The sequence below is a fragment of the Pieris rapae genome, chromosome 14 (genome assembly GCF_905147795.1).
Source record: "Pieris rapae chromosome 14, ilPieRapa1.1, whole genome shotgun sequence".
Lineage (NCBI taxonomy): Eukaryota > Metazoa > Arthropoda > Insecta > Lepidoptera > Pieridae > Pieris > Pieris rapae.
In genome coordinates, this window is record NC_059522.1 from 5,128,949 (window position 1) to 5,143,948 (window position 15,000).

At 36.7% G+C, this 15,000-nt stretch overlaps 1 protein-coding gene across 1 annotated transcript in view; it reads right to left on the reverse strand.

Moving 5' to 3' along the window:
* Positions 1-14,683, reverse strand: part of LOC110993030 (F-box/LRR-repeat protein 7) — a 42,510-nt gene extending 27,827 nt beyond the window's left edge. Inside the window, exon 1 of the mRNA XM_022259091.2 lies at positions 14,487-14,683. The gene's annotated coding sequence lies outside the window, so the exon portion shown is untranslated. The remainder of the gene's footprint in view (positions 1-14,486) is intronic.
* Positions 14,684-15,000: the final 317 nt, after the last annotated feature.

Sequence of the window (15,000 nt, forward strand, 5' to 3'; positions counted from 1 at the left end):
TGCGACTATAAATAAAGACCTAAACTATCCTATCTCTTAAGTTGGACCAGACTGCTTACGGTGTGCCAATTTAATTTTAAATCGGTTAAGTAGTTTAGGAGTCCATCGCGGACAAGCATCGTGACAGGCGATTTATATATATATATATATATTATATGTATGTATGTCAGTTGACGTTTTGTGTGTTAAACTTTAAAACAATTAGGCATTGTGCGCTTAAGCCAATAAGCCATCAAATAATAACATGCTTAAATACTCCCACGCACGCCCAGATAGCTTAGAGCCATCTTATTGATGCTCACTCGTAAAATGCCCGTTAAACAAATATTTAAAATATGGTGCTGTCAAAATGATGACCAGCCATTCATGTACTTAATCAGCTCCGCCATTTTACTCTGACCCACAGGTCGCATACCAACTAAATGACCCTTCCAAGACAATGCATCAACTGTAAACCGATTTTTTTTTTTTTTTTTTTTTAATGGAGCTGCGAACCCTCCCCTGACTTTTGCTTATCAGGGTCCTTTTTTGCTGTATTTATTTTGTTCATTCAATTTTTTATTTTTATTTTAATATTGTTATGTTATATTATATTGTGTTTCTTACAGCAGCTTTATGCATTCACATTTACTTAACATTTTACATTTCCTAGTATAGTGTAGTAGTTTTCTTTATTTAAATTGTATATTTATTTTCTTTGTTTATTTACATTCACTTTACATACTTTCATAAAAATTTAGCATTTTGGTCATTTTGAATTAATTACAGGGCGTAGCAATATTCCGGGCGCCGTTGAATATTCGCGTCCTCCGCAGAATCCGCTCGCAAAATTTTTCCAGGGCCGTCCTGTGCCCCGCAAGGATGTCGGGCAGCACATTGCGTGTCATCCGCATCCCCACGGTCTGCTCCAGATCGTGCCTTTGAATGGCGAATATGGGGCACTCCACTAGGAGATGCTCCACCGTTTGTATTGTGTTTTCGTCGCATTCACATGCGGGACTCGTTTTTATTTTGAAACGGTGGAGGTATTCCGCGAAGGCTCCATGCCCTGTCAAAATTTGGGTCATTATAGGGTTAAACCCTTTGGTCCTTGCGATTTTGTACGCAGCTTCTGGGTCGGGCAAGAACATCCTAGTTGTCGCCCCGGTTGTTTCTTCGGACTGTCTCTTGACCCATTCCCGCACCGTGCCTGCGCGTATTAATTTTTTAATGTATGATAGCGGGCAGCGGTCGTAGACTGGCCTCCGCTTTGTGTTAGTGGCTTCTTTGGCCAACTGGTCCGCTCTTTCGTTCCCTCTTCTCCCCGCGTGTGCTTTTACCCAGAAAAGTTTGACGCTCTTCTCTGGGTGCTGGGTAAGAAGCTCGCGGATCTCGGTGACCAGGGGATCGAAAGAGCGTCCCCCCGCAACCGCATCCAATGCAGACCTTGAGTCGCTGTATATGAGGACCTCGGTCTCCTTCCGCTGCACCGCTATCTGCGCCGCTCTTTGTAACGCCACCAGTTCTGCCTGATACACGGTGCAGAAATGTGCCAGAGGCAGCTTTTGACTCTTTATTTCTTTTTCTCCCTTCCAAAGGGAGATCGCAGCTCCCACCCCTTCTTGCGTCTTACTACCATCCGTATATATTTGAATGCTTTCATTATTTATCGCTAGTTCTTCGTTTGTTAGAATAACATATTCCAGTGCTGTCTTTGCCGGGTGAAGACTTTTATGAAAAGGTGTTTTCGTTTCCACCTCAGCTCCCCCTAAGTACTCGCAGGTCATATGCCCCTTTTTAATTTGGTATAATGTTTTGTTTTCGTGTACTCTCAGATCTAGGGGGAGTAAGCCTGCCAGCACTCTGAGGGAGCTGAGTGGAGCTGTCCTATAAGCCCTACATATCTTAATAGCAAAACTTCTTTGCACTGTGTCCAGTCTTTTGATCATGTACCTCTTTTTTGCCGCGTCAGCCCATACATTTGCCGCGTAGAGGACTATGGGTTCGACAACAGCCGTATATATTATTTTAATGATTTCCGGGCTGAGGCCCCAGCTGACCCTAGCTGTCTTGGAAACCTGTTTGTAAAGGCCGATGGCTTTATTGCAGGCTGCATTGACATGCTCGCTGAATGTGATTTTGCGATCTATCGTCAGACCCAAAATCCTCACACTGTCCGACATGTCAATTTGTGTGCCACCCATGTTGAGTCGTGGCGTGTCGTATTTTAATCTTCTCGTAATGAGCATCGCTTTGGTTTTCGCGGGGGCGAATCTTAATTTGTTTCTGTGCCCCCACTCCCAGATCTGTGCGAGTGCATCATTCGCTGCTTTTTCTGTTTCCAACGCCGTGTTGGACTCAAACAGGAGGACCACGTCATCCGCGAAGGCCTGCGCGTAAACACCGGCTCTCTCTAATGTTTTTAGTAGTGGGTCCAGCAGCAGATTCCACAAAGTGGGTCCGCTGATGGATCCCTGTACGCAGCCTTTGTTTGTTGGTTTTGTCGCTACAGCTCCTCCGTAAACGACGCGGACCTCCCTGTCGCTTAGATAATTATGCACTAGTAGTGCAAGGTTTAATGGGCATTGCTCTTCAGTCAATCTCACACAAATGGCCGGCCACCAAGCGTTGTCGAAGGCTCCCTCTATGTCTAGTGATATTAGTGTTATGACTTTTTTGTTCTTTAGACCCGAGTTGATATTTTCCATTAGAGCATAGAGGGCGTCCTCGGTACCACGCTGCGGCGTGAAACCGTATTGCTTGGAAGAGAGTCGGGGGACCAGGTGCCAATTCAGCCTTTTCACCAGCATTTTTTCCATTATTTTGCCCAATACCGGTAAAAGTCCGATTGGTCGGTATGATTTGGGCTGACTGTAATTTTCCTTCCCTGGTTTTTTGAAGACAATCACTGTGGCCTTCTTCCAAATCCTTGGAAAATAGCCCAGGTCGAGGCATCTATTCGCCAATGCCAGGAAAACGTCTGGGTCCGCAAGTATCGCCTCGCTGCAGATGTCTGACGTTAGCCCATCCCCACCAGGGGCCTTTTTGGGGTTAAAACTCCTGGCACATTCTACGAGTTCCTTCAGTGTAAAAGGCGGGTCATGAGCTCCATCATGGCCCGATTCTTTTATCATTTTAGCCTTTCTTCGTATTTCTGTGTGCCAAAGGGTTTCCCGGGCGCTCGTATCTTCCGGAAAGAAAGTCTCCGCCAGATAGTGCGCCGAGTCCTGGTAGGAGAGAGTCTCGCCATCCTTGACGAGTTGCTGATCAGTTTTCTTACCGTTCGTTCTCCTGATGACCCTGTAGATGCCGTCCCACAAGCTTTCTCCACTTTGCTTCTCGCAGAAGCTCTTCCAACTTTCCAGCTTGCTTTTGTTTGCTGCTTCCAGGTATTCCTGTTTTGCCTTGTTGTATCGCTCTATAACAGCGGAACGGCGAGTAGCAGAGCAGCATCGAATTTTCCTCCTCATTGTTAGAACGCCTTTCTTCATTTGGTTCAGCTCTTTTGTCCACCAGGGGGGGGCGGTGTGTTTTCCCTGTACTTTAATTTTTGGAATGTGTGTGTCACAAGTGTCTGTAATTAACTGTGAGTATTGAACTATGGTGTTTTCTAGAAGTGTAGTGGAGTCTAAAGTGTTGATGTACTGTGGTGTGAGTTCGTGTTGAGAAAGCAACTGTCTAACTTTCGTACGAAAGTGGGTCCAGTTCGCTTTTCGAACATTGTACACTCTAGTTGATCTCGCGTATCCATCATCTTTTTTTATCCGTGAGATGATCTCGAATTGGATGGCATTATGATCCGAATTCGTGACACTCTGGTCCACCCTCCAATCTACAATGAGACCGAGGAGGTCAGGCGTGGCTGCCGTGACGTCAACGCAACTAGAGTATATTGTGTTTCCTCTGGTGGTGTGGAAAGTTGGCGTCCCACCCTGGTTTAAGATCTCCAATCCAGCGTTATGGAAGGTCGCTTCTGCCTCTTTTCCCCTCTCGTTGGTTATCCTATCCCCCCACCAGACGTTTCTGGCGTTTACGTCCCCTCCCACTATTGTTCTCCGTCCTAGTTTCTCGACGACTTGTTCCAGTGTCTGGAGGTGCGGACTTAGGGGATTCGGGTACGGTTCGAAGTATACCGAGACTAGGTTTAGTTTTCTACTATCTGTGTCTACGGATATGGCAACCAAATTCGGACTAGATAGCTCGGGGTATTGTGTTACCTGGATATTATTATCTAGAACGACAATAGCCGCCTTTGTATGGTTGCCAACTCCGGTGTGTTGATAGACTCTTGTGCCCGTGTAGTCCTTCATTCTTCTCACCGCCCCGATGTAGGGTTCCTGTACGAGCGCGATGGAGATGCGACGTTTTTTCGCCTCGATTATTAACTCCTCCGTGGCGAGTGCAGATCTCTGTACGTTAGCTTGTATAATGCGGATTTCTCCTGGGGGGACTTTAGCAATACGCGACCGCCCTCCTGGCTAGCGCATCCCACTTCCTGCGCACTGGGCATTCGGCACTAAACGCGCTGTGGTCTACGCTGTCCATTCCTGCTCTTTTACAGTTTGCACACTCTGGTAACTTGTCTATACTTGGGCAGTCTGCCCTAAGGTGCTCACCTGTGCACTGGGAGCAGGTCAGTTTTCCCCCTTGGCAGTGCTTCCTCGTGTGTCCGTATCCAAGACACGTGGCGCACTGCACAAGGGGAGACCGATCCTCCACCCAGACCCTCTGGAGGTCGATGTGGACCTTCTGCGCCCGGGTCAGCGCCTTCCACATCCCCGGGGAGACCTGCACGATGACGTGGCACTCGTGCGTGTTCCTGGCATTTTGGCGGTGCTTTTCCGTCATCACCCAGTCCTCTCCGGGTAGGTTTCCGGTCGTTGCCTTGTTTTGTATTTTAAGGGCTTTCTTTATGTCTTCGAGGGTGTTGTACCTCAATACATTTTTAAAAATTACCAAAGGATGCTTATTGTTGAGCTCCTTGGCCGTAATTCCATTCTGAACGTGCGCAATTCTCTCCCTCACCCTTGCTCGTTCCTCCTCAGTACCGCAACCAATGACCACCTTGCCTCCCTTTATTTTTGTGAGTTTTTCTATTTTAAAACCATTGTCCCTGGCGTTAAGGGAGCATCTAATTTTTTGGACTGTATCCTCGGCCGTCTCGGTTTCTTCACCCGGCTCGACAATCAGGGAGTACAGTCCAGTTTCCCTTAGGTCATTGCTTGCGGTGCTGCCGCTAACTTCCCTAAAAATATGGTGCTGTCAAAATGATGACCAGCCATTCATGTACTTAATCAGCTCCGCCATTTTACTCTGACCCACAGGTCGCATACCAACTAAATGACCCTTCCAAGACAATGCATCAACTGTAAACCGATTTGCAAACACATAGATCAGTACACTTCTCCCAATATATCACTCTCATCATTTTAAAACACAATTTTCGCCCTTATTTTACTATGATACAGCATAGTTTTCTGTATACTTTTAAATTCGATACACAGATTGTGTGAAGCGATTTTGATGTTTATGTATAAGGTATAGAAATGATTTTAGCTCAGCGACCTTAGAGCTTTCACCTGTCAGCTTTAAAAGACGGGTTTAGATATTAAAACCCTGCTTTATATTTGAAGTTTTAAGATTTACAAGCAATTTACTCATAACTTTTATGAGAACTAAACTGTCTCGAGTTAGAAGAGTTATTGTTTGGCGCCGGAACCGATATTTATTTATAATGGAATTTAAGAAGGTATTATTTCTACATACCTAATTACCTCTTCCTAAGCCCAACTAAAGTCAACAATAAATACTAGTTTAATTATATAAAAACATAAATTCTTTATTCAGGAGATACGAAAGACAAATTGTTACAAAAACTAGTGCAAATTACATAAAATACATATAAGTACAAACATAAATCAATATACGCATATATGCTCTGAGAAATCACACGGCAGGTTTCATTTTGTTCCCATATAGGGTTTTAACAAACGTTACTTAATGGTGAAGAAATAACGGTCTTAGAAAAGTCTTATTAATGTTTACATAATGATCAAAAACAATACATATATAAATTTATAGTATATACAAATTATGTTTTCATAACTTTAAATTTTATATTCATAAACTAATAATAAAGTACATAAGTACTTTAAGCAGTTTAGAGTTTTGTATGATCGTAAGAAGGTTGTAGCAGGTTGGCTGAGAACTCTAACATAGTATGAGGAAACTGAGCACATTTTGGTGCGAATTCGCTAGTTTGAGACGGGCCGTATTATGAACTTGACAGCGTGCACACTCGCTCACACACAGCACACACATGCACACATACACACACATTCACACATTCATAGATTAAGTTAATTTAGATTTAGATTTAGTTAAAGTTTGTTTAGTTAAGGGAAGTAGCGAGCCAACCCCAACACAAGTGTCTCTTGACTACTTACGGGGGTTGTCTCATACTCATTTATTGATGTTAAAATTTTGAGAAACAATTTAAAAAAAAAAAATTTTTTTAAGTAATACTTAATAGGACTACACAATAATATTTCTACATCTCTCGTCCTTTAATAGTTATATAATTAAGCGAGTAAAAACGAGTTTGTTTTGTTTTTCTGGAACATTCAGAAAACTAAAATCGGACATCGTAAATCAAAGTAAAACATAAAAATGTCCACTTTAATACGCTTACGGAACCTGATAGGTGAAAGAACTCGCTTTTTGCGCTATCTGTGTGATTTTGTAGCCGGTGACGATGTAATTGATTGCAAGTTAGAAATAGTGTTGGCATTTTTATTGAGGTCCTCAATTTCTAGTTATAAATACCGAAGAATTTTAATTAAACATTAGATGTACATTTCAAAACCCGTATTTTTATGCTTGTTGATAATAAAATACCTATAGAACAGGGAGCAAACAGGCAGGAGGCTCACCTGATGTTAAGTGATACCGCCGCCCATGGACACTCTCGATGCTGGAGGGCTCGCGAGTGCGTTGCCGGCCTTTTTAGAATTTTTTTTTTCTAATTAACACGGGAATAGCGATTATAAGGTGCCATTATTTTTATAACTTTATTTACATGGCATGTCTGAATCCTTGTTAGGTACATAATAATAAATAAAACACTAAAATCATTTTAAAATTTGGACTTTGTATAGCGAAGAAAGGACTAACTTGGTGGTTACCAGTAGTGCCTACAAGACGCAATAATAAAACAATTCAATTCAATAGCACTTGAAGCCCACACCCAACTCCAAACTCCAAAGGGAACAAAATAAAAGTTTGAGGATAACCTTCTTTACTGTAATCGCATATACAATAATTTACATCCTATACTACCGGGCGGCGGGATACGTGGCGCAGTTTCGTGGCAAGAGATGGACGAAAACGGTGACCAAATGGGCATCCACAGGGAAAAAGAAAGGTAGACCTGTGGCTGGCTGGGAAGACGACATCAAAAAAACAGCTGGTTCCAACTGGATTCAAGTAAATCAAGAGAGGACTGGCTATCTTTGGTGGAGGCCTTCACCAACAGAGGAGTTCTTACAGAGTGAAGAATAATAGTTTAAAAGTAGGGTTAAGGAAAAACTAACACAATTAAATTAAGGATAATAATTTAATTACTAACAAAACTAACAATTGTATGTAAGTAAACTAACTTAATACAACTTCTTGTTATATAAGCTGTAAGAATTAAAACTTAAAAAGCTTTTTTATTTTATTTATTACATCCTACACTAATGTGTTTTTATATACCTTTTTAAAACAATTTAAATGTTTAACATTTATTTCTATACAATTAAAACACAGCCAGATACCTTAAATTTCTGAATTCAAATATATTTCCATTGAAACACACAATTTAAAAATAAACCATAACTTATTCGAATAATCTTCGCATACTTAGAAACCATTATACCATAAAGTATGCTTCGAGATAAGACCGTTTCCTCACAAATAAATAAGAAAGCTTATTTATGTTACTTCAAGTTCCGTCATAACATACCACAGATACTATTTACATATCTCGATCCGTTTAGAGAACTCGTGTTATACAGTTACATTATTCTAATGCGTTTACACGTGTTTTAATAGTTCCGTAAATTATCAATTTAGGGAAGACTGAGAGGACTGTTAGATGTTTATATGTTATAAGTACTTATAAAGTTTGTAGTTATGTAACATAACAGTTTTGTGCTGTAAAGAAATAAATCTAAGTACTTTATGTAGACAAGTTTCTGTCATATGCCATTGAATTTGTTTACGGGTGAAACATGGATTACGTTATTATTATATACTTTATATTCAAAATACGAATAGCAAATCATACTTCGAAATAAAACTTAGCGCCCTTTATTCCCACACCTAAACGTCGGATTATATAAGTAATTCGAGATGTTATTTCTTCTTATTGGAATCTCAAAATTTTATTTTTACTTACGATACGGTTCTCTGGACCAAAATATTATAAATTATTATTTAAATCTTTATTGACATCATATCAGTCTTACAGATACATTATTCATAAAAACTAAAGCAGTAAACATTACTAAAGAAAACTATCTTACACATATTGGTGCTTCTTTATCAGTACTTAAGTTACAATATTATATTCACAACTATGTTAACTAAGGACAAGGGAATTGAGCACACAATATTTCAGCTTATAATTATTAATTGAATACTTGAATAATTTCTAATCGATTTTAATCATAACTATTTAACTTATTACAATTTACGTTACTCTAAATTGTTTTTTTTTATAGAACAGGGGGCAAACTGGCAAGAGGCTCACCTGAAGTTAATGATATTTGATTGTCCATAAAATACAACTAAGAAATGAACATTATTTGAGCTCGGAAATATGAAAGAAAGTAGAATATTAATCAAGGTAATTTATAACTTTTTTCGTACAAATTAGAAACAACCTTATAAAAAGTTGCCTGTAATTTGTGCAAGTAATCAAAAGTTTTTAACTTTGCCAATTAAGACTTGTGTAGATTAACAAAGAGACAGTTTTTAGCAAATGATTGTCTCATTTACAACTGGCCAGAATTTTTATGAAAAAAAATTGAGTTAAGTATTATACATTCGAGACATGGAATGGCAAATGAATTGATTTAAAATACATGAATAAATAAAATAGCTGAAGTTTACTATTTTTTTAATTTTTAATGTAATAAGGAGTAAATGCACTTCCCCGCTTTAAAAAAAACGCTTCAAAAACAAATATTCGACATACATATAGGCATCTAAATGCAAAAGGACACTTCCTGTTTTCAATTAATGTTATGAGAAGTTAACAAAATCAAAAATGAAATACACATTACAGTCAGTAAATAGATCTTGTGGCAACCCTAATGCTATAGAAGTTTCCCAATTTAATGTGCTTTCACGCGTGATAGAGGATAATCCCCGAATGGTAGCGAATACAATGAAGGCGATTTCAAACATGCGTATCAGATGAAATCTAACAATGCTACGTTTTCATGTGCGAACTGTTAGGGCTATCAAAGACAATAGCTTATATTTATTTCTTACTAAAATAGAAAAGTAGTTAAATATTAAAACAAAGTAATAATATGATATTATATGTTATTGAAATACTATTACTATGAGACAAATGTTATCCAGTCACCTCTTTCTATTTCATTAAATTCTCTAATGTCGCAAGAGATCAAAACGCGTGCTCTCACGAAGTTAGCCACGTTGCTTCTTTTGAAAAATATGTAATGACATTTAGAACATGACTAGAATTTAGAACTTCGTTAAAAAATCTTATTATGTCGGTATCCTTAAATAACTGTTGAATATAACAGTACGATCAAGCATTTTAAAAATATTAGGTATGTATCCGGAATAAGTCATTTAAAAAATAGATGTGCCCTTGTGTAATTAAACTCTTCCTAAACAATTTTGATGAATTTTTTATGATTTATGGTTTTTTCTCAAGTATCAAATTTTGTATTTACATAGCATATCATATGTCACATTGTAGTCATCTGACCTCTTAAGCTTATCAGACGTATGCAAAGAATAAATTAAAATTGCCGAAAATAATAAATGAAACAGATAACTTATAAATACCAAAGATAATTCAAGTAATACGTATCTATAGCCCCTTTATGAAGCAAGTGGGGCACAATTCTGTGTTAGTTCCATTGGTAATTTTATACGATGTAGAGCTTTCTACCGTCCAAACCCTATAACATATCTTAATCCATTTTTGACAATCTGAGATATATATCTCAATCCAAATATTGATAAAATATGCCAATAACCAATCGACGCAAATGCAATCTGTCGATACAAGCTATCCATGGTAGGTCGGATCGGTGTATGTTTAGATCTTTGTTTAAAAATGACGGTTCAACTGTGCCAATATCCTATCTTAAGATTTTTACTTACACCAGTTTTTTAAAATAATTAAAAAGCTATTTTATATGTTTTAAACATAGACATCTATATTTAAATATTATTTGTACGGTTTTATGTACTTACCATGCTTATATTATGATCAACGAATCAAAAAAGGAACGACAAAGATGGGAGATCGATCGACTGCCACGGTCTGATCTCAAATTGTTTTCAATCTGAGATTGTGGATTAATTATTGGGTTCGGGTGTAAGTCCACCACTAAAATCAAAAGAATATTTTAACAGAAACGAGAGAGATTAAATGCCTTACTGGTTAACGCTATATTTACGCAAATTTGTGGCATGAATTTAATGTAGAATGTTTACATTAACTTACTTTCGTTCATGTTGTAATTAATTATCGGACCAACGGCTACCGGAATGGCACGATTTCGGTACCATTAATGTATGAGATTAAATACTTTTAATCACAGATAAATTTACATTTGCATTTGCTGTAATTATTACATATGAAGACGTTAATAATAAATTAAAGTACTTTCGAAATGTTCATGTAGTTTTGGTCTTAATAACATTAGAATTTAACAGAAATTTAAGCTCTTTGTACACCGTATAACAGTCTAAGATTGTTTATTCTTAAAATTGTAATTAATATTATTGCGTCGTTCCATTTAACGGCTTCAATCATTTAAAAACATGCGTTTTCAAGCTTTAGAATATATTTACTATGAAACTTAACCGTTGTGTTATTAATATGTGATTTTTTGACGAAATGACTTGACTGCGTAGAATGATTCCTAATAATCTCATATAGTGTACTAGCGAACTATGTAGTTTTAACAATAAATAAAATATTAAATCGCTCGCGGTCTGGTTTCACGACATGTTCATGTGAAACCGCGGGAAAACATTTATAATTATTTAACCTAGCTATAAGGTGTAAAAGTGTTGAGACAAGTTGATATACTTCCTCCGATTTCATACCAGTTTAAGAGAAAATAGCAAACTAGTCTGAACTATTTTCAGTATTGATTCACTGATAACATAACCTTAGCTAAGTCCCTATACTTTGATGTATTTGAATATTACGGTATATTTATTTTAAAGGGTTTAATAAAAGATTAAAGGGATAAATATAATAGAGAATAACGAAGTCGGTCATAACTCATAATCCACACTGTCCGACTGACCATGCACTCTGAGGTTCTCGAAACAGATTTTCGGCGACACAGTTGTTTCTGATACGCAAAAGGTTACTTTGCTATTGTCGAAAATATCAGTAGAATAAACGCAGAATTTTGTCTGCCATATGTCCATCCTTCATTCACAGAAGCTAAAATGAAAGCACACTACTTACGGGCTACGCTAATACTTTAACAAGGCATTTTTTTTACGTTTGTTAGGTTTGGGAAATGTTCACTATTTATATACAAATTTAAGATTGAAGTGGCGGACGGCAGTTTGGATCGCTTATAGTCACAATTTTATTACGGGTTCGCGGCTTTATGCACCCAAGCATAACAATACAGTATAATAAAGTTATTGTTTTATTAGCCTGGTTGTGGTTACCCCTATAACGTGTTCATAGCTTTTTATTGCATTTCCGTGTTAAGTTTGAGATATTATTATAATATTATTAAAGGTTTTCATTATCAGTTTTACGAGAAATTTTATTCTTAGACTATTAAGGTATACAAAGAGCGGTACTGTCCTAGTGGTGTCAGAGTGCGACTCTTATCATCGAAGTCGTAGGTTCGATCCCGGACGTACGACCTTTCTGTGCATTTTGCATCAGACCCAAAACGTCAACGGTTTGTGACAGGCACAGAACGAACAAAGGATAACGAAATAAATACAGAAATCTGAGGCCAGACTTTAAAGGTGTTTTTACGCTAGAATTTAATTTAGTACTTTTTTTTTCTAAGCCGTTCAGAACATTAAAAAATATTTTTATACAAATGATACTGATGGGTAAACTGCTCCCGGCACCATAGACAACGTCTGTTCTGTCTCAAAAAAATTTACACCTTGCTTATTTTACTTATATTCTATATTTTATATAATACTATATTTTATACCAAAATTTATTTCCAGTTTAAATAGCAAATATGTACAAATTCATACAAACATCATAAAACACACAATGCAATGAAAATTACAACTTTCTTCAAATAAATATGTATATACATATATTTTCTGGTTTTAAAAGTGAACATTTTAAATGTTGCTGAAAAACTCCTGTTTATTTTCATATGCGTTTTATTCAGGAATATTGCTCGTATATGTAATTAAACAAATTATACCTATACATTAAAATAATACGCAATTATAACAAAATATTATGTATTTAAACGATACATAACTTTTATTACAAGAATTTCTTATGACGACATTTTGTAACAAGATAACAATCGCCAATACAGGTTTGGGAGCTTCCAAAGATGACTAAAAAAGCGACTTATTAACAGCAAGTCTGTCGAGCTTAATTTAATCTTTGTGCCCGATGTTGTCTCGCGAGGGATGACGAGCAGCAAATGAGTAGACCAAACAGTGTAGTTCTTGTCATGTTTCGTGGAACCAGAGACGACGAAAGACAAAAAAGCTATTTTAATTTTTTACCTTCTTGTAGTTAACTTTTTAATACAATAATTCATTAGTCAGTTAATTTTAAAAGGGCTGTAACACAATCAATAGTATATTTTTTGTGTAATTTAATAATCAGATGGAACCTAATGACGTTAATGTAATCTAAAATAACTTTCACATTAAATATAGAAAGCGCCTATCCGCTTGAACCGGAAGGCAAAAATATTTAATCACACACGGATTCGGACTCTTTGCATCATCTTAGCCATCAGAAGATTTGGCCGACACTGTTAATCACTATGAGCAATTAGCTTAAAAATTTACGAGGTAGGCATATAAAGATGATAAAAGTAATCCTTGGAACAATAATTTGCATTAATCGGCGTTAGTATTGTCGATTATTACAATAGGATTACAGTTACAGGAGATGAAATGTTGACTTATATAAAAAATTTGAGTGTAAAAAACTTTAGCGTTAATAAAATCTAAAGAATCAGCGATAAAGTTGAACAAATACATTTTGAAGAGATTTGATTATATTTTATATGTTATATAAATTATTCGATATATACAGATGATTTTGGGTTTCTTGTAGGAATGATTGATGATTACTATCAAATAACATAGCTATAAGAAAGATTGATAGACTGATATGATTACGAAGATGCTATACAAAACTCTAATCAGATAATACGAATCATGAAAGAACTTGATATTACTCTACATAATCACTTTTGGCAGTATCTTGAGTTGAATAGCGTCTAGATATTATAGCTTAAATTATAAAATCGTGATGACTAAACGCGTTTTAATCCTATAACTATATACCGTGCCCTAAATAAATATAGTATTGTTTCTTTATATATACACAATACATATAGATATATAGGTATGTAGAGAACTAGTAAACCAGCCAATGGAATTAACCCGTTAGCTACTGTAAAGAATCTGGTTGAGACAAAAAACTTGTTCATCAAAAGAGTGCCAGAGTCGATTTATAGCAAGTGAATTTTGCTAATGCAATATAATTTATTTATCTTTAATAAGATTCTGTATAAGAGAGTATGAGTATATACTTAAAGTATTTGTAGAAAAGAAAAAGAGTCACGTGTTGTAAATAACCAGTACGTTTGATTAGTGAGATAGTTTTCATGACATCAAAAGTAAATCCGATAAATAAACGATCCTTATGATACCTATTTTGCCAATATTTATGACATACCAAATACTTAAAGATATTACGACTTTAGGGAACATAAATAAATATACAAAAAGATGAAATTTCATTAAACCAAACACCTTGTCCTGATGTTTATCGAATGATTGTTGTACTTTTATATATATCAGTGCTGCAGAATGTTGATGAAAATCTTTACACTGGTTGCAAGTTGGTGCTTTGACAATGAGAGGTTATTTCATAACGGATAAACGTTCAAAGGAGCTTTGCCTTGGTAAATCAAATCGAATCCAGTCTTTAATGATATACAAAACTTTCATCTGTTAATCTAGATCACACATAATCTACAAGATATCAAAAGACTTACCTAAAGCTTTTTTCTCACAGACTTCGAGAAAAACTTATCCCACATTTTCCAAGGCACATCACAACACTCACACACACTCATAAACACATCCTAACACACAAAACTATACATAATGTTAAAAATTTGTCACACAGGGTCGCTATAAAACGAATGTTGACCCTAAAAGCCGATGTTCAACTGCTTACTGCAAAGTTTCTATGCGCGAGCGCTGTCGGTATGCGCGTTAGGTTGTGCGGGTGCATGTGTATTTACACACACACGAGTAAAGGCTGGACGGTTTTTGTCGATGTCCACGGGGCAAGTAACCGCAGAACAACAAAGTTGTAACTCAGAAATCGGAACTGAGTCTTAAGTTGTCTACTTTCGCTTTAATTAGACGATTACGATTGATTTTGTACCATTGATTACTTTATTATTTACACACAAAAAAATATAAATAATCATAAAAAAATATAAAAAAATAAGACCACATTTACGTAGTATTTATCTAGGTAAGATTTTTGGTAATACAAGA